Raw genomic sequence first — 13,254 nt, 5'->3', positions numbered from 1 at the left:
ATACCCAGGTCCGACACATCTATGGGCCCTCGAGGGCTTATCCCAAGCCCTACTCTGGAGGCCAGCACTTACATAGACTGACTGGTTCCCATTTTTACATCCTCCCAAATCAGTTCAGATGTAGCTACCTTCAAAACTGTCCCTGCACACGGTCTCCACATGTCTTTCCAGCCAGGCTGACTTTGCCAAGGGCCAAACAACAACCATCCCTGAATGTGCCAAGCACTCACCATGCCTCTGCACCACTCTGCATTCTTCATGGGCTGACAGCACTCAATCACACAGTGAACAAGGCCATTGCTGTTTTCATTGGAATAAATGAAGAAACAGGCTCAAAGAATTCATGCACCTCCCAAGGAGGTGTGCTGGGGTTTGAACTGAAGTTCTGCACCACCCCCACAATCATGGCCATCTTCATGGTGCAGGTTTGGATGTACTTTCCAGGGCTACAGGATCCTGTAAAGAAATATAACCCCCTTCCCCTGGCTGCTGCAGAGGTCACACTCACAGGGCTGGGCATGCCCTGGCCATATGTCCATTTCCAGGCATGGTCAGGGGAGGCTTCCTGGAGAAGGAGGGTGGCCTGGAGGATTTGTGATGGAGCTGAGGTTTCAGGATGATTGGCCATGGAGCAAAGCAGATGTAGGACCCCCAGTCAGGCTACACCTGGGTGGATTTGGCTCTGACACTTTCTGGTTCTGAGACCATAAATGGGTTCCTTTGGCTCTGGGTCCCCCATTTCCTAATGTGTAAAAGGGTGTTGTTAGGTTTAAATGAGGTAAGTTAATCCACATAAAGCAGCAATAGTAGATGCTTGAAAAAATGTTAGCCTCTTTATGATCATTCTTTCTCCTGTCAAACACCCAGTTTCAGTGAGATGAGGCCCAGCACACAGTAGGTGATTTGTCTTGGAAGAATGGCATTCAAAGAGGGAAAGTGACCCAAGCATGCCTCTAGATTTGGACCCCTAATCCCGGAACAACTGAAGAGGGCACCAAGTCTGGGAGGTGCTTCCTCAACACAGCCCCAGGTTACTCTGGGGCTTTTCTGATGCCCCCATCATGGAAGCTTCCAGGCTTTCTCTGAGAAGGTATACAGCACCTCAGTTGGGTGCCAGACCAGAGCTGCCTTGCAGGACACCAACTTCAGAACTCATGACACAGACAACAGCTTCTGCCACATGCCCAGATGATATCTGGAGGTGGGTGTGCTAGCTGGGCTCTGCCATACCTCCTTCCAAGAGATCCCCTCCTGGTTGCCCCTCCTCTTAAGTGATCCCACCAACTTTCCTCTGATCCAGGCTAGAGGGAATTGGGCTCTATCAGTGCCCCGTCACTCTCAACCCCAGGTCTGAGGACTGCTCACCCCCCAGGCCAGACAGGATCAGGAGCAAGGAGACCAGGGGGAGGAAGAGGACAGCTCCCCACCTCCTCTGCATCAGTCACACTTCATGTCAGGAATAGAGGTCAATCAAGACAGGATGAAGGAGAGACAATGGGAGGGACAGAGATAGGAGCAGTCACAGAAACAAGAACAGAGGAAGGCAGAGAGAGACACTGAGGCTGATAAGAGTTATAGGATGGTGGAGATACAGATCTACAGGACAGAGAAGTCACAGGGAAAGTTGAAGCTGGAATATGGATACAGTATGGGAGGGACAGAACAGAGAGACAGAGACAGAGACAGACCTCCAAAGAACAAAGACCACAGGTGGAGATGGGCACATAGAGACATATTCAAGCACAGAATGCAACTTCCTCAGAGAGGGAGAGTGAGAGAGAGAACTGGAAACCCAAGAGAAGAGAGTGATAAGGAAGTGTCAGGGAAGGGTAAAGATGGAAGTGCAATGAGGGATGGAGAGAGCAGGATCAGAGTGAAAGAAAGGAGGGGCAGAGGGGCCTTTAGATGTGGCCAGAGACCCCTGCTGACCTTCAGAAGTGGGGACTCCACCTCTACTCATGCCTAGCCTACTCCTCTACAGTGAGCTGGCTTTCCAAGGAAGCAATAGCCTCTGGGAGTCCTGTCTGGGCCCTATCTCCCCAAAGCGTCTGACTTTTCTCTTTCACCAGGGTGTGGTTCAACATTTGTGGCATCTCCTACTTGAATGGCATCTACTCTCCCACTGGCCACCACAGGTGCAAGCTGAACTACATTTGCTGGCACTACTTCGGCAGCCCCAGCTACTTGCTGCATGCCATGGATGGTGGTTGGACAGGTGGCATAATGTGCAGGTACACCAGAGGCTGGACTACAGAGGGGCCTGTGACTAGGGTCCCAGGACCACCAAGACCCATCACAGCTTGTCATTGACAGCCTGGGTCACCACAGCCCCTGAAGTCCAGAAGTCACCTGCCTCCCTCCACTCCTGGATTTGTAAAACGTTGGGTGTTTGGGGGCCCTGCCTCAGGGGTACCCCTTGGTCTTCTTCCTCCTGCCTCCTGTAGGGGCTATTTGATATGTGAGCTAAGAACAGACTAAACCTGGCCCCTCAAAAGAACAGGTGGACTACAGCAGACAGGAGAAATCTGCAATCAGGAAGCTGCCCAGAGGGAGGCCCAGATTCTGTCCCTTGAAGGCTGAATCCTTCCATACTCCTATTCCAAGTTTGGCTAGCCTTAACTGTTCTCGCACTTTCCTTTCAAGGCTGAAGGGGCTGCCCCACTCCCTACTGGTAATCACATCTCCCCACACTCCACTGCTCCTGGGCTCCAACGTCCAGTGCACAGAACTTGTCTCTTAAGGGTTCAGGGGATGTAGGAGGGATTCCTGTACTTCCTGCATGTTTTATAGTGTGCTCATAGGAAATAACCAGGGCTCCTCTAAAGCACCTGTGGTCAAGTGAGAGGTTAAATCAAAGGGAACAAGCATTCTCAACTACAGGACTTGTCAGAGCCTGTAATGTGATTACGTGTATTGTCTGTCTAGGAAGGGGCTACAGTGGGCTGCTTTCTCCACATTTCTCATTTGAAAATGGGCCCTGCTGAAAATGGATTGCAGAAACCTTTGGAAAAAGTTGGTCCTCAACTGTCATGAGGAGGAGCTCCAGGGCCCCATCCCCCACCCTAGCTGTACTCTTTATCATTATCATTATCATTATCATTATTATTATTATTATTACTACTACTATTATTTGGCTACGAGGGCCACAATGACAGCCTCATACAGCTTCTAAAAACCACTGGAAGTAACTTTGGGTTAAGAAAGGCCCAAAATATAGTCGGTTCCCTATTCCTAAAGAAGGGTCTGGAGTAAGGCCTTGTCTGTACTGTGGACCAATGGTTCCCCTGGACTCCTTCTAGCCACCAGGAAGCCACAATTCTGCCCCTGTGGCTGCCTCAGGATACTTTGTGACACTTGCCCACTCATGCTCAAGTTAGGGACCGTTTAGTAGTATACCCATGCCTGGGACAGGATCTAGACTGCCTCCAAGAAGAACCCCAGCCCCTCCTCCCTACCTCACCCAGTGCTGCGGTGGGGGTCCATGGGGAGGAGCCAAGGCCAGTGCCTGAGTTTGGGAGCCCAAGGAACCCTCACAAGCTTCTCTCAGAGGCTGGAAATATGCCTCTCCACAACCATCACTGTATTCCCTCCTCAGAGGTCTTCACAGCACTGCCATCATTCCCACACCCAAGCTAGTCAGGGCCCCACCTACCCTGTCATCAGGAGGTACCTCCTATAGGTCTCCTGGATAAGCTGGGCAAGCAGGACTGGGGCACTTCTGTCCAGTGTAGCTCTGCCCAGTCACTAAGCTCTACTCCCAGCCAACCCAAAGCAAACAGCACATCCCCCCTGCCCAGACAGCCCTTCCAGAGACATAGCACAAGACTCAGTCAACTGACATGAGTGCTGATGGTAGCATTTCAACCAGACCTAGAAGGGACTTGGGGACAGGTTACTCCCTAGAAATCTCCAATCACCATACACAGTGACCTCTATTTAATACCTGCTGTGTGCTGTGTCAGGCTGCAGGCAGGGCTATGTACTTGGACAAACTTGACCACAGACCAGCAGCCCAGTCCCTGAAGGCCTCAGTCATGTATTCTGTAAAATGAAGATGATAAAGCTCTCTCCTACCTGGGCTATGGACAGTAGGAATGAGACCATGTGCGTAAACTGCTCAAGAGAGCCCAGCATAAAACAGGTGACTAATAAATGTTAGCTCCTGAAAAGGAGAATGTGGTGAGGAAGGACCTCTCCTGTCCTGTCCCCAGGGGACTGCCCTCTCCTGGACCAGGTGAGGAGGAGGCATTTTGCTTTTGCATTTGGGCAGTCATTGCAGGAAGAACCTGTAGGCTGGCTGTGTGTTGGAGGGGAGACCAGGGAAAAACTGTGAGCCTCAGAGGCAGACTTCTCCATGTGTGTGTTGGGGGAAGGCCCAAATCCCCATCTGCATGCCATTGTTCTGAATGGGCCTGGAAGAGGATTTGGGTCACTGACAGACACATGTTTCTAAATATTCATGCTGCCTTTGCACCTTTCTCAAAGACACAAGGGATAGAAACTCCATCCAAGGAATGAGTTGACCCATGTAACTGAGAAGTCTGAGGGAAATCAGGTGTGGTTAGCTCTGGGTGTTCAAATGATATCCTCCATGTCTGCTTTGTCTCTCAGATAAGATGGATCCAGCATCCTAGGGCTCCTGTCCTCCCCAAGCTGGGAGCACCCCTGGCCCAGTAGCTCCAGAAAATGATGATTCTCTCCAACAGAATGGGATCTGTGTCCATTCTTGCATGGATCACTGTGCTTCTGATTGGCCAGATCAGGGTCATGTTGCCATGCCTGGGCTAGGGGGAGTCCTGTTCATGGAGGCAGGGCAAGCAGATGGGGTTGTTCACTTCTCACTTCTCTCCACCTCTGTTCCCTCCATTGCTATCCCTCCTCCCATCTCCCTGGCCCCAAGTCCTGATGCAAGCCACCAGCTCATCTCTAGGCTGCCTCAGATGATGAAGGAAACAGCAGTGTCCTGCCAGGAGATGCCAGACCCTGACTCCCAGCCTTGGCCCTGCCCCAGGAGCTGAGCCTCCAGGCTCTCTCCAAGCTTTAGTTTCCAACATGTGCAGTAAGGACACCTGCCAATTTCTAATAGTCCTCCTAACAGTGGAACTGACTCACGATGGCGATGGACAAAATGATCTTGAGGTTCCTGGAAGCATAAGATTACATGGGAGTTGTGGCTTTTGTGGCCTTGGGCTAAGGCTGGGCTCCTGGGGACCATAGCTCATAGGAGCTGACTCTGGGATCATAGCATCTGCAAGTTTCTATGCATATCTTTGTCATCTCTCCCTGAATCTAACTAGTCTTCTCTCCATTTTTAGTGATGAAAAAGTCAGAGAGGGAAAGGATTTCATCCATGGCAACACTTCCAGTCACTACCTCTAGCATACTTGCATCTATGAGCTGTCCCTTCTTCTAGAACTCTATGGAGGTTTCTTGCCACCTACCACAGAAATGCAGAAGGGTGTCTCCTCTTCTTATCCCAGGGGCTGAAGGAACTTTCTGGAAATGACTTCCACACAAGTCTGTCTTTCCTACTGGTGCCTGGTAGACCTTGGTGGAGTCAGACATGTAGAAAACATCATTCCTGAGATCTCTAGAGGCATGTCCATAGCAAAGACAATTTCTACATGGGGGCAAGTTCACTGTCACACTTGAGAAACAAACATGGGTGAAATGAAAGGTGAAGAGGGGGCAGGAAACAGACAGCCATCATCAAGATGACTCATCTCAGTGACTGAGAGATTTAACCCCTTTCTCTGGGTTTTCCTTCACATCTTCCATTTAAAGATGTTTGAGAGGAGATCCAAGATGGTGACTAGAGGGAGGAACCAGACAGAGTGAGCTCTGTAAATCAGAAATCTTGCTGAGATGCTGGAGTTACACTTGGCAGAAAAAAACACCAAGTAGGGGCAAAAATCTGACACCCTGAACCCCCAGCCCACACAAAGCTTTTCCATGCTATGTTACACTGAGAAACCAGGAGGGATCCTGTGTCACCAGACTAAGGCTTCAAATCTGCTTGGGAGATGCAGACCAACAGGTGAGCAAATAAGTGGCATGCAGTACTCCCATAGCCACCCCTGGGATAAACCAGCATAGCCCCCTGGACAGACTGACCACCGCCCCACAAAAAAACAATAACAACAACAACAACAAAAAAACTTGAATAATAAACAAGGAACTGAAAAGGACACATAGCAGAGGGGGCAGGGTGCTCTACGTGCACTGGAAAAGGGGATAGGCAAGGAGCTGCTAGTAGTCAGCAGGCATGCCCCTCCACCACAGAAAGGAGGAGGGGCAATGAACTTCTCTCCACATGAACCTTTTGGTAAACAAAACCTGCAATAGCAGATGGCTGACAGTAGGTGGCAGATGAGCTGTTGCCTGAAACAGGATAGATAGCAGTTAACAAAGCTGTCTCCTGACCCAACTACCTGGTGAGACTACAACAGAGCTACTGCTTAAATACCAACAACAATACTGGATGCTGAGGAGTAACACCAGAAATACTAAGACTGAAACTTCATTGCTCCTGAACTTGGGATTTGTTTTATTTTATTTATTTTTATTTATTATTATTATTTTCTTTTTTCTTCTTTCTCTTTCTCTCTAAATGCTTATTTAGGTCCACTGTTGGTTACTACGCCATCTCCCCCTGTTGATTTGTTTGGTCCTCTAGGTTTTTTTTTTTTTTTCTCTTTTTTTCTTTGCTTTCTTTTCTCTCTTTTTCTTCTTCCTTCTAGATCTCATTACTTTTACTATTGTAAGCTAGCTAATACTAATTACACACAGAACAGGGATGGTAACAACACCAAGTGGAATGATGGGAACAAGGAAAAGGGATGGAAACCATTTCCCCCCCAAAATAAATTAGTAAAAGAGTCAAAGGGAAATGAAGAAAATAGATACCCAGTTCCAGACACCAAAAAACCAAAGATAGACTATCCCAAGGAACTCAACAAAGCCCACAAGAACATACTCAAAGAAGAAATCCTGCAAGTAATCATTGAGAATTTCATGGAGATGATACTAAACAAGGTCAACCAAAACTTACAGTAGGCACTTAAGAAATTCCATGACAATAAAAACAAAGAATATGAGAAGATAAAAAAACCAAATAAGTGAGCTCATAGGAACCCTAAATGAATACCAAAGTGAAAACAGAGAACACCATAAGTGAATTAAGGATGAAAATCAACAATATTAAAGAGGAAGTGACCTATGATATGGAAAAACCCAGAAAAAAATGAAACAGAAATACAAAACACAATGGAAGGCCATTCCAGTAGACTAAACAAGCAGAAGACGGAATCTCAGAATTTGAAGATGAAATGGAAATTAAAGGAAAAACCAAAGAACCATTATTCAAACAACTCAAAACCTGTGAAAGGAATATGCAAGAACTTATGAACTCCATCAAAAGACCAAACCTGAGAATCATGGGTATTGAAGAAGGAGAAGAGGTCCATGAAAAATTGATTCATAATATATTCAATAAAATAATGACAGAAAAATTCCCAAACCTAGAAAAAACTATGCTCATTCAGGTACAGGAAGCCTCTAGGACACCAAACAGACTTAACCAACATAGAACTACCCCATGACATTTTATCATTAAAACAACAAGCACAGAGAATAGAGAAAGAATATTGAAGGCTGTAAGAGAGAAAAAACAAATAACATACAAAGGTAAGTCCATCAAAATCACAGCAGATTTCTCAACTGAAACATTAAAAGCAAGAAGAGCATGGAGTGAGGTTTTCTGGGCACTGAATGAAAATAACTTCAACCCTAGGATACTCTACCAAGCAAAACTATCATTCAAAATAGATGGAGCAATAAAAGACTTCCATGATAAGCAGAAGCTAAAACAATATATAACCACCAAGCCACCACTACAAAAGATTCTTTAGAGACTTCTGCACAGAAAATGAAAGCATACAAAACCATGAAAGGGCAGGCAGTACTAAACCACAGGAGAACAAAAGGCAAGAAGGTAGAGAGTAACATTGATTTAGCTATACACAATCAAACCCTTAAACAACAAACACAACTAAATGACAGAAATCACCACATACCTATCAATACTAACAATGAATGTTAACAGACTTAATTCCCCCATCAAAAGACACCATTTGGCAAACTTGATTAAAAAAGAAGATCCAACAATCTGTTGCTTACAGAAGACCCATCTCATGACAGAAATAAGCACTGGCTGAGGATGAAAGGCTTGAAGAACATTTACCAAGCCAATATTCCCCCAAAACAGGCCAGAGTAGCAATACTTATCTCAGACAAAGTAGACTTCAAACTTATATTGATTAAACAAGATAGAGAAGGACATTCCATTATAATAAAAGGGGAAGTACACCAAAAGGAAATAACAATTATCTACCTATATGCACCCAACTTCAATGCACCCAATTTCATCAAACATACTCTGAAAAACCTAAGAACATATATAAAATCCAACACAGTGGTAGTGGGAGACTTTAATACCCCTTATCACCAATAGATAGGTCATTCAACAAAAAAATCAATAAAGAAATTTTAGAACTAAACCACACCATAGATAAAGTGGATTTAGCCAATGTCTACAAAAATTTTCATTCAAATTATGCACAATATACATTCTTCTCAGCAGTCCATGGATCCTTCTCCAAAATTGATCATATATTAGGGCACAAAGCAAGCCTTAGCAAATATAAGAGAATAGAAATAATACTATGCATTCTATCTGATCACAATGCATTAAAACTAGAACTCAACAACAAAAACAATAGCAAAAAACATGGAAAGAGTTGGAAGCTGAACAACACATTGCTCAATGATCAATGGGTCATGGATAAAATAAAAGAGGAAATTAAAAGTTTCCTGGAAGTTAATGAGAATGAAAACAAGACCTACTGGAACCAATGGAACACAGCAATGACAGTCCTGAGAGGAAAGTTTATAGCCATGAGTGCATATATTAAAAAGAAAGGAAATTCTCAAATCAATGACCTAATGCTACATCTCAAACTACTAGAAAAACAGGAACAAGCAAATCCCAAAACAAACAGAAGGAGAGAAATAATAAAAATAAGGGCCAAAACTAATGAAATAGATTAAACAAACAAAGAAAAAAACCATGCAAAGAATCAGTGAAACAAAAAGTTTGTTCTTTGAAAAAATAAGCAAGATTGACAGATCCCTGGCAAATCTGACAAAAATGAAGAGAGAAAAAACACAAATCAGTAAAATCAGAAATGCAAAAGGGAAGATAAGAAAACACACGACAGAAATCCAGGAAATCATCAGAGACTACTTGGAGAACCTACATTCTAATAAATTTGAAAATCGTGAAGAAATGGACAGATTTCTAGATACATATGACCGTCCAATATTGAACCAAGAGGATATTAATCACCTGAATAGATCTATAACACAAAATGAAATTGAAGCAGCAATAAAGAGTCTCCCAAAAAAGTAAAGCCCAGGACCTGATGGATTCTCTGCTGAATTCTATCAGATGTTTAAAGAAGAACTAATACCAACTCTCCATGAACAGTTCCATGAAATAGAAAAGGAAGAAAAACTGCCTAACTCATTATATGAAGCCAGTATTGCACTCATCCCAAAACCAGATAAAGACACCTCCAAAAAGTAGAACTATATGCCAATCTCCTTAATGAACATCGATGGAAAAATCTTCAAAAAATAATGGCAAACTGAATTCAACAACACATCAGAAAGATCATTTACCACGACCAAGTCTGCTTCATCCCAGGGATACAGGGGTGGTTCAACATATGCAAATTTATAAATATAATACAGCATATTAATAGAAGCAAAGGCAAAAATCACTTCATCTTCTCAATAGATGCAGAAAAAGCCTTCAACAAGATACAACATCACTTCGTGATAAAAGGTCTAAGAAAACTAGGAATAGAAGGAAATTACCTCAACATTATAAAGGCTATATATGACAAACATACAGCCAACATCATACTTAATGGTGAAAGGCTGAAACCATTTCCCCTAAAATCAGGAACAAGACAAGGATGCCCACTATCCCCACTCTTATTCAACATAGTACTGGAAATCCTTGCCAGAGCAATTAGGCAAGAAGAAGAAATAAAACACATACAAATACGTAAAGAAACTGTCAAAATATCCCTATTTGCAGATGATATGATCCTATACTTTAAGACCCAAAAAAATCTACCCCAAAACTCCAAGACACCATTAATAGCTACAGCAGGGTGGCAGGATACAAAATCAACTTACAAAAATCGTTAGCTTTCTATACACCAACAATGAACAAACTGAGAAGGAATACATGGAAACAATTCCATTCACAATAGCCTCAAAAAAAAATCAAATACCTCAGACTAAAATTAACAAAGGAAGTGAATGATCTCTACAAGGAGAACTACAAACCCCTGTAGAAAGAGATCAAGGAAGACTACAGAAGGTAGTCATGCATTTTATATAGTAAAAATGGCTATACTGCCAAAAGCAATCTACATGTTTAATGCAATTCCCATCAAAAATCCCAATGACATTCATCACAGAAATTGAAAAATGTACTCTGAAATTCATTTGGAAACACAAGACAGCGCCAATAGCTAAGGCAATACTGAGCAAAAAGAGCAGTGCTGGAGGTATCACAATACCTGACTTCAAACTACATTACAAAACAATAGCAATAAAAATAGCATGGTATCGGCACAAAAACAGACATGAAGACCAGTGGAATGGAATAGAGGACCCAGATATGAATCCACACAACTATGCCCACCTTATTTTTGACAAAGGCACTAAAATATATGATCAAGAAAAGATAGCCTCTTCAACAAATGTTTTTGGTAAAAGTGGTTACAATCTGTAAAAAACGGAAACTAGATCCATGTTTATCACCTCAGAATGCATCAAGGACCTTAATATCAGACCCCAAACTCTAAAGTTGGTACAGGAAAGTGCAGGAAACACTCTGGAAGTAATAGGTGTAGGCAAGAACTCTCTCAATAGAACCCCAGCAGCCCAGCAACTAAGAGAAAGTATAGACAAATGGGACTCAATAAAACTGAAAATATTCTGCTCAACAAAAGAAATGGTCTCTAAACTGAAGAGACCACCAACATTTGGGAGAAAATATTTGCCAGCTATACATCAGACAAAGGACTGATAACTAGAATATACAGGGAACTCAAAAAACTATACTCTCCCAAAATTAATGAACCAATAAAGAACTAAACAGAACTTTCTCAAAAGAAGAAATTTAAATGGCCAAAAAAACATGAAAAAATGATCACCATCTCTAGTCATAAAAGAAATACAAATCAAACCACACTAAGATTCCACCTCACCCCTGTTAGAATAGCCATCATTAAAAACACCATTAATAACAGGTGTTGGCGAGGATGTGGGGAAAAAGGAACACTCGTACACTGCTGGTGGGAATGCAAACTAGTGCAACCTCTCTGGAAAAAAAATTGGAGGCTTCTTAAAAATCTAAACATAGATCTGCCATATGATCCAGCAATCCCACTCCTAGGGATTTACCAAAAGGAATGAAACACAGGTTACTCCGGAGTCACTTGCACACCCATTTTTATTGCAGTGCTCTTCACAATAGCCAAGTTATGGAAACAGTCACTACTGACGAATGGATTAAGAAAATGTGGTATTTATACACAATGGAATTCTATTCAGCCCTGAAGAAGAATGAAATCTTATCATTTGCAGGTAAATGGATGGAACTGGAGAACATCATTATGAGCAAAGGTTAGCCAGGCTCACAAGACCAAAAATCATATGTTCTCCCTCATATGTGGACTTTAGATCTAGGGCAAATACAGCAATGTGGTTGGACTTGGGTCACATGATAAGGGGAGAGTACACATGGGAGGTATGGGCATAGTTAAGAAACACAAAACATGATAGTATTTGATGTCCCCACTGCAGAGGAACTAATACACAAACTTTATAGTGACAGAAGTCAATATGAAAAGGGGATCAGGAACTAGATAAAAAGATGGTTAGAGATGAATTATCTTACAATGTAACACAGTTGTACATCGAAGCAATGCTAGGGATCTCTGTATAGCTATCCTTATCTCAACTAGGAAAAACGTTTTGTCTTTCTTATTATTGTTTATACTCTCTTCAACAAACTTAGAGATAAGGGAAGAACATATTCTGCCTGGAAGTGAGTGGGGTGGAGGGGAGAGGGAGGGCACGGGGGGCACGGGGAGAAATGGCCCAAACAATTTATGCACATATGAATAAATGAATAAAAAAAGGAGAAACTACAGAAAAGTATCTCAGTAAAAAAAAAAGATGCTTTGAAAAGCTAGCAGTGTTGCCTTGGCAACAGCAACATTGGCATTTTTTGATGGAGTGCCTTTCAGAGAATGGGTTCTGGTGCAGGCCACATGCAGGATCCAGGTCACATGGAAGTCATGAGAGTTTAGTGTGATGCCAGGCCTGGTGTGTTTCTTCACACAGGCATTCATTCCCACAGCTGTGATGCATGGAGGATCTACCTGCACCAAGGCATGGCTGGGTGTGATGGGGATGGACCAGTGAACAAGACAGACATCCAAACCCTGTATTCACTGAGCTGCAAAGGCTTATGGAGACACTGGCAAAAAGCAGATTAATAGATTAATTAGCATATTCCAATGAAGACAATAGGCAGGATTTAGAAATAAGAGAATTAGAGAGGGTCCAACTTTGAGTGATCAGGGAAGATCCCCTTTAGATGGTGATATTTAAACTGAGGACTAAACAGACATGAAAAAGACAGCCAGATGAACTGTTATGGGAACCCTATGGGAAGAGTCAATCCATTAGCAAGAACAGCAGGTGCAAAGGTGGTTGCTACCTTGGCTAATCTGAGGAAACACAAGGCCAGAGTGTCTGGAACCTGGTGATCATGGGGGACAGTGGGGGAAGATGTAAGGAGAGAGGCTTGAGAAGAAAGAAACCCTGCTGACACATTTTCACAAGTTGATTTTACCAATCCACAAGTATGGGAAATCTTTCCATCTTCTGATCTCTTCTTTGATTTCTCATTTCATTGCTTTACATTTTAATTTTAAAAAGTCTTTGGTTTCCCTTGTTAAATTTATTCCATGGTAATTTATTGTTTTTTAGGCTATTGTAAATAGGATTGTTTCCCTGATTTCTTTCTTAGTCTTTTTGTTGTTAGTATTATAGGAAGGTTACTGATTTCCATGTGTTAATTTTCTGTACTGCCACTTTTCCAAA

This window comes from Castor canadensis, chromosome 9 (genome assembly GCF_047511655.1).
Source record: "Castor canadensis chromosome 9, mCasCan1.hap1v2, whole genome shotgun sequence".
In the NCBI taxonomy this organism is placed as follows: Eukaryota; Metazoa; Chordata; class Mammalia; order Rodentia; family Castoridae; genus Castor; species Castor canadensis.
Note: the sequence above shows the minus strand (reverse complement) of the source record.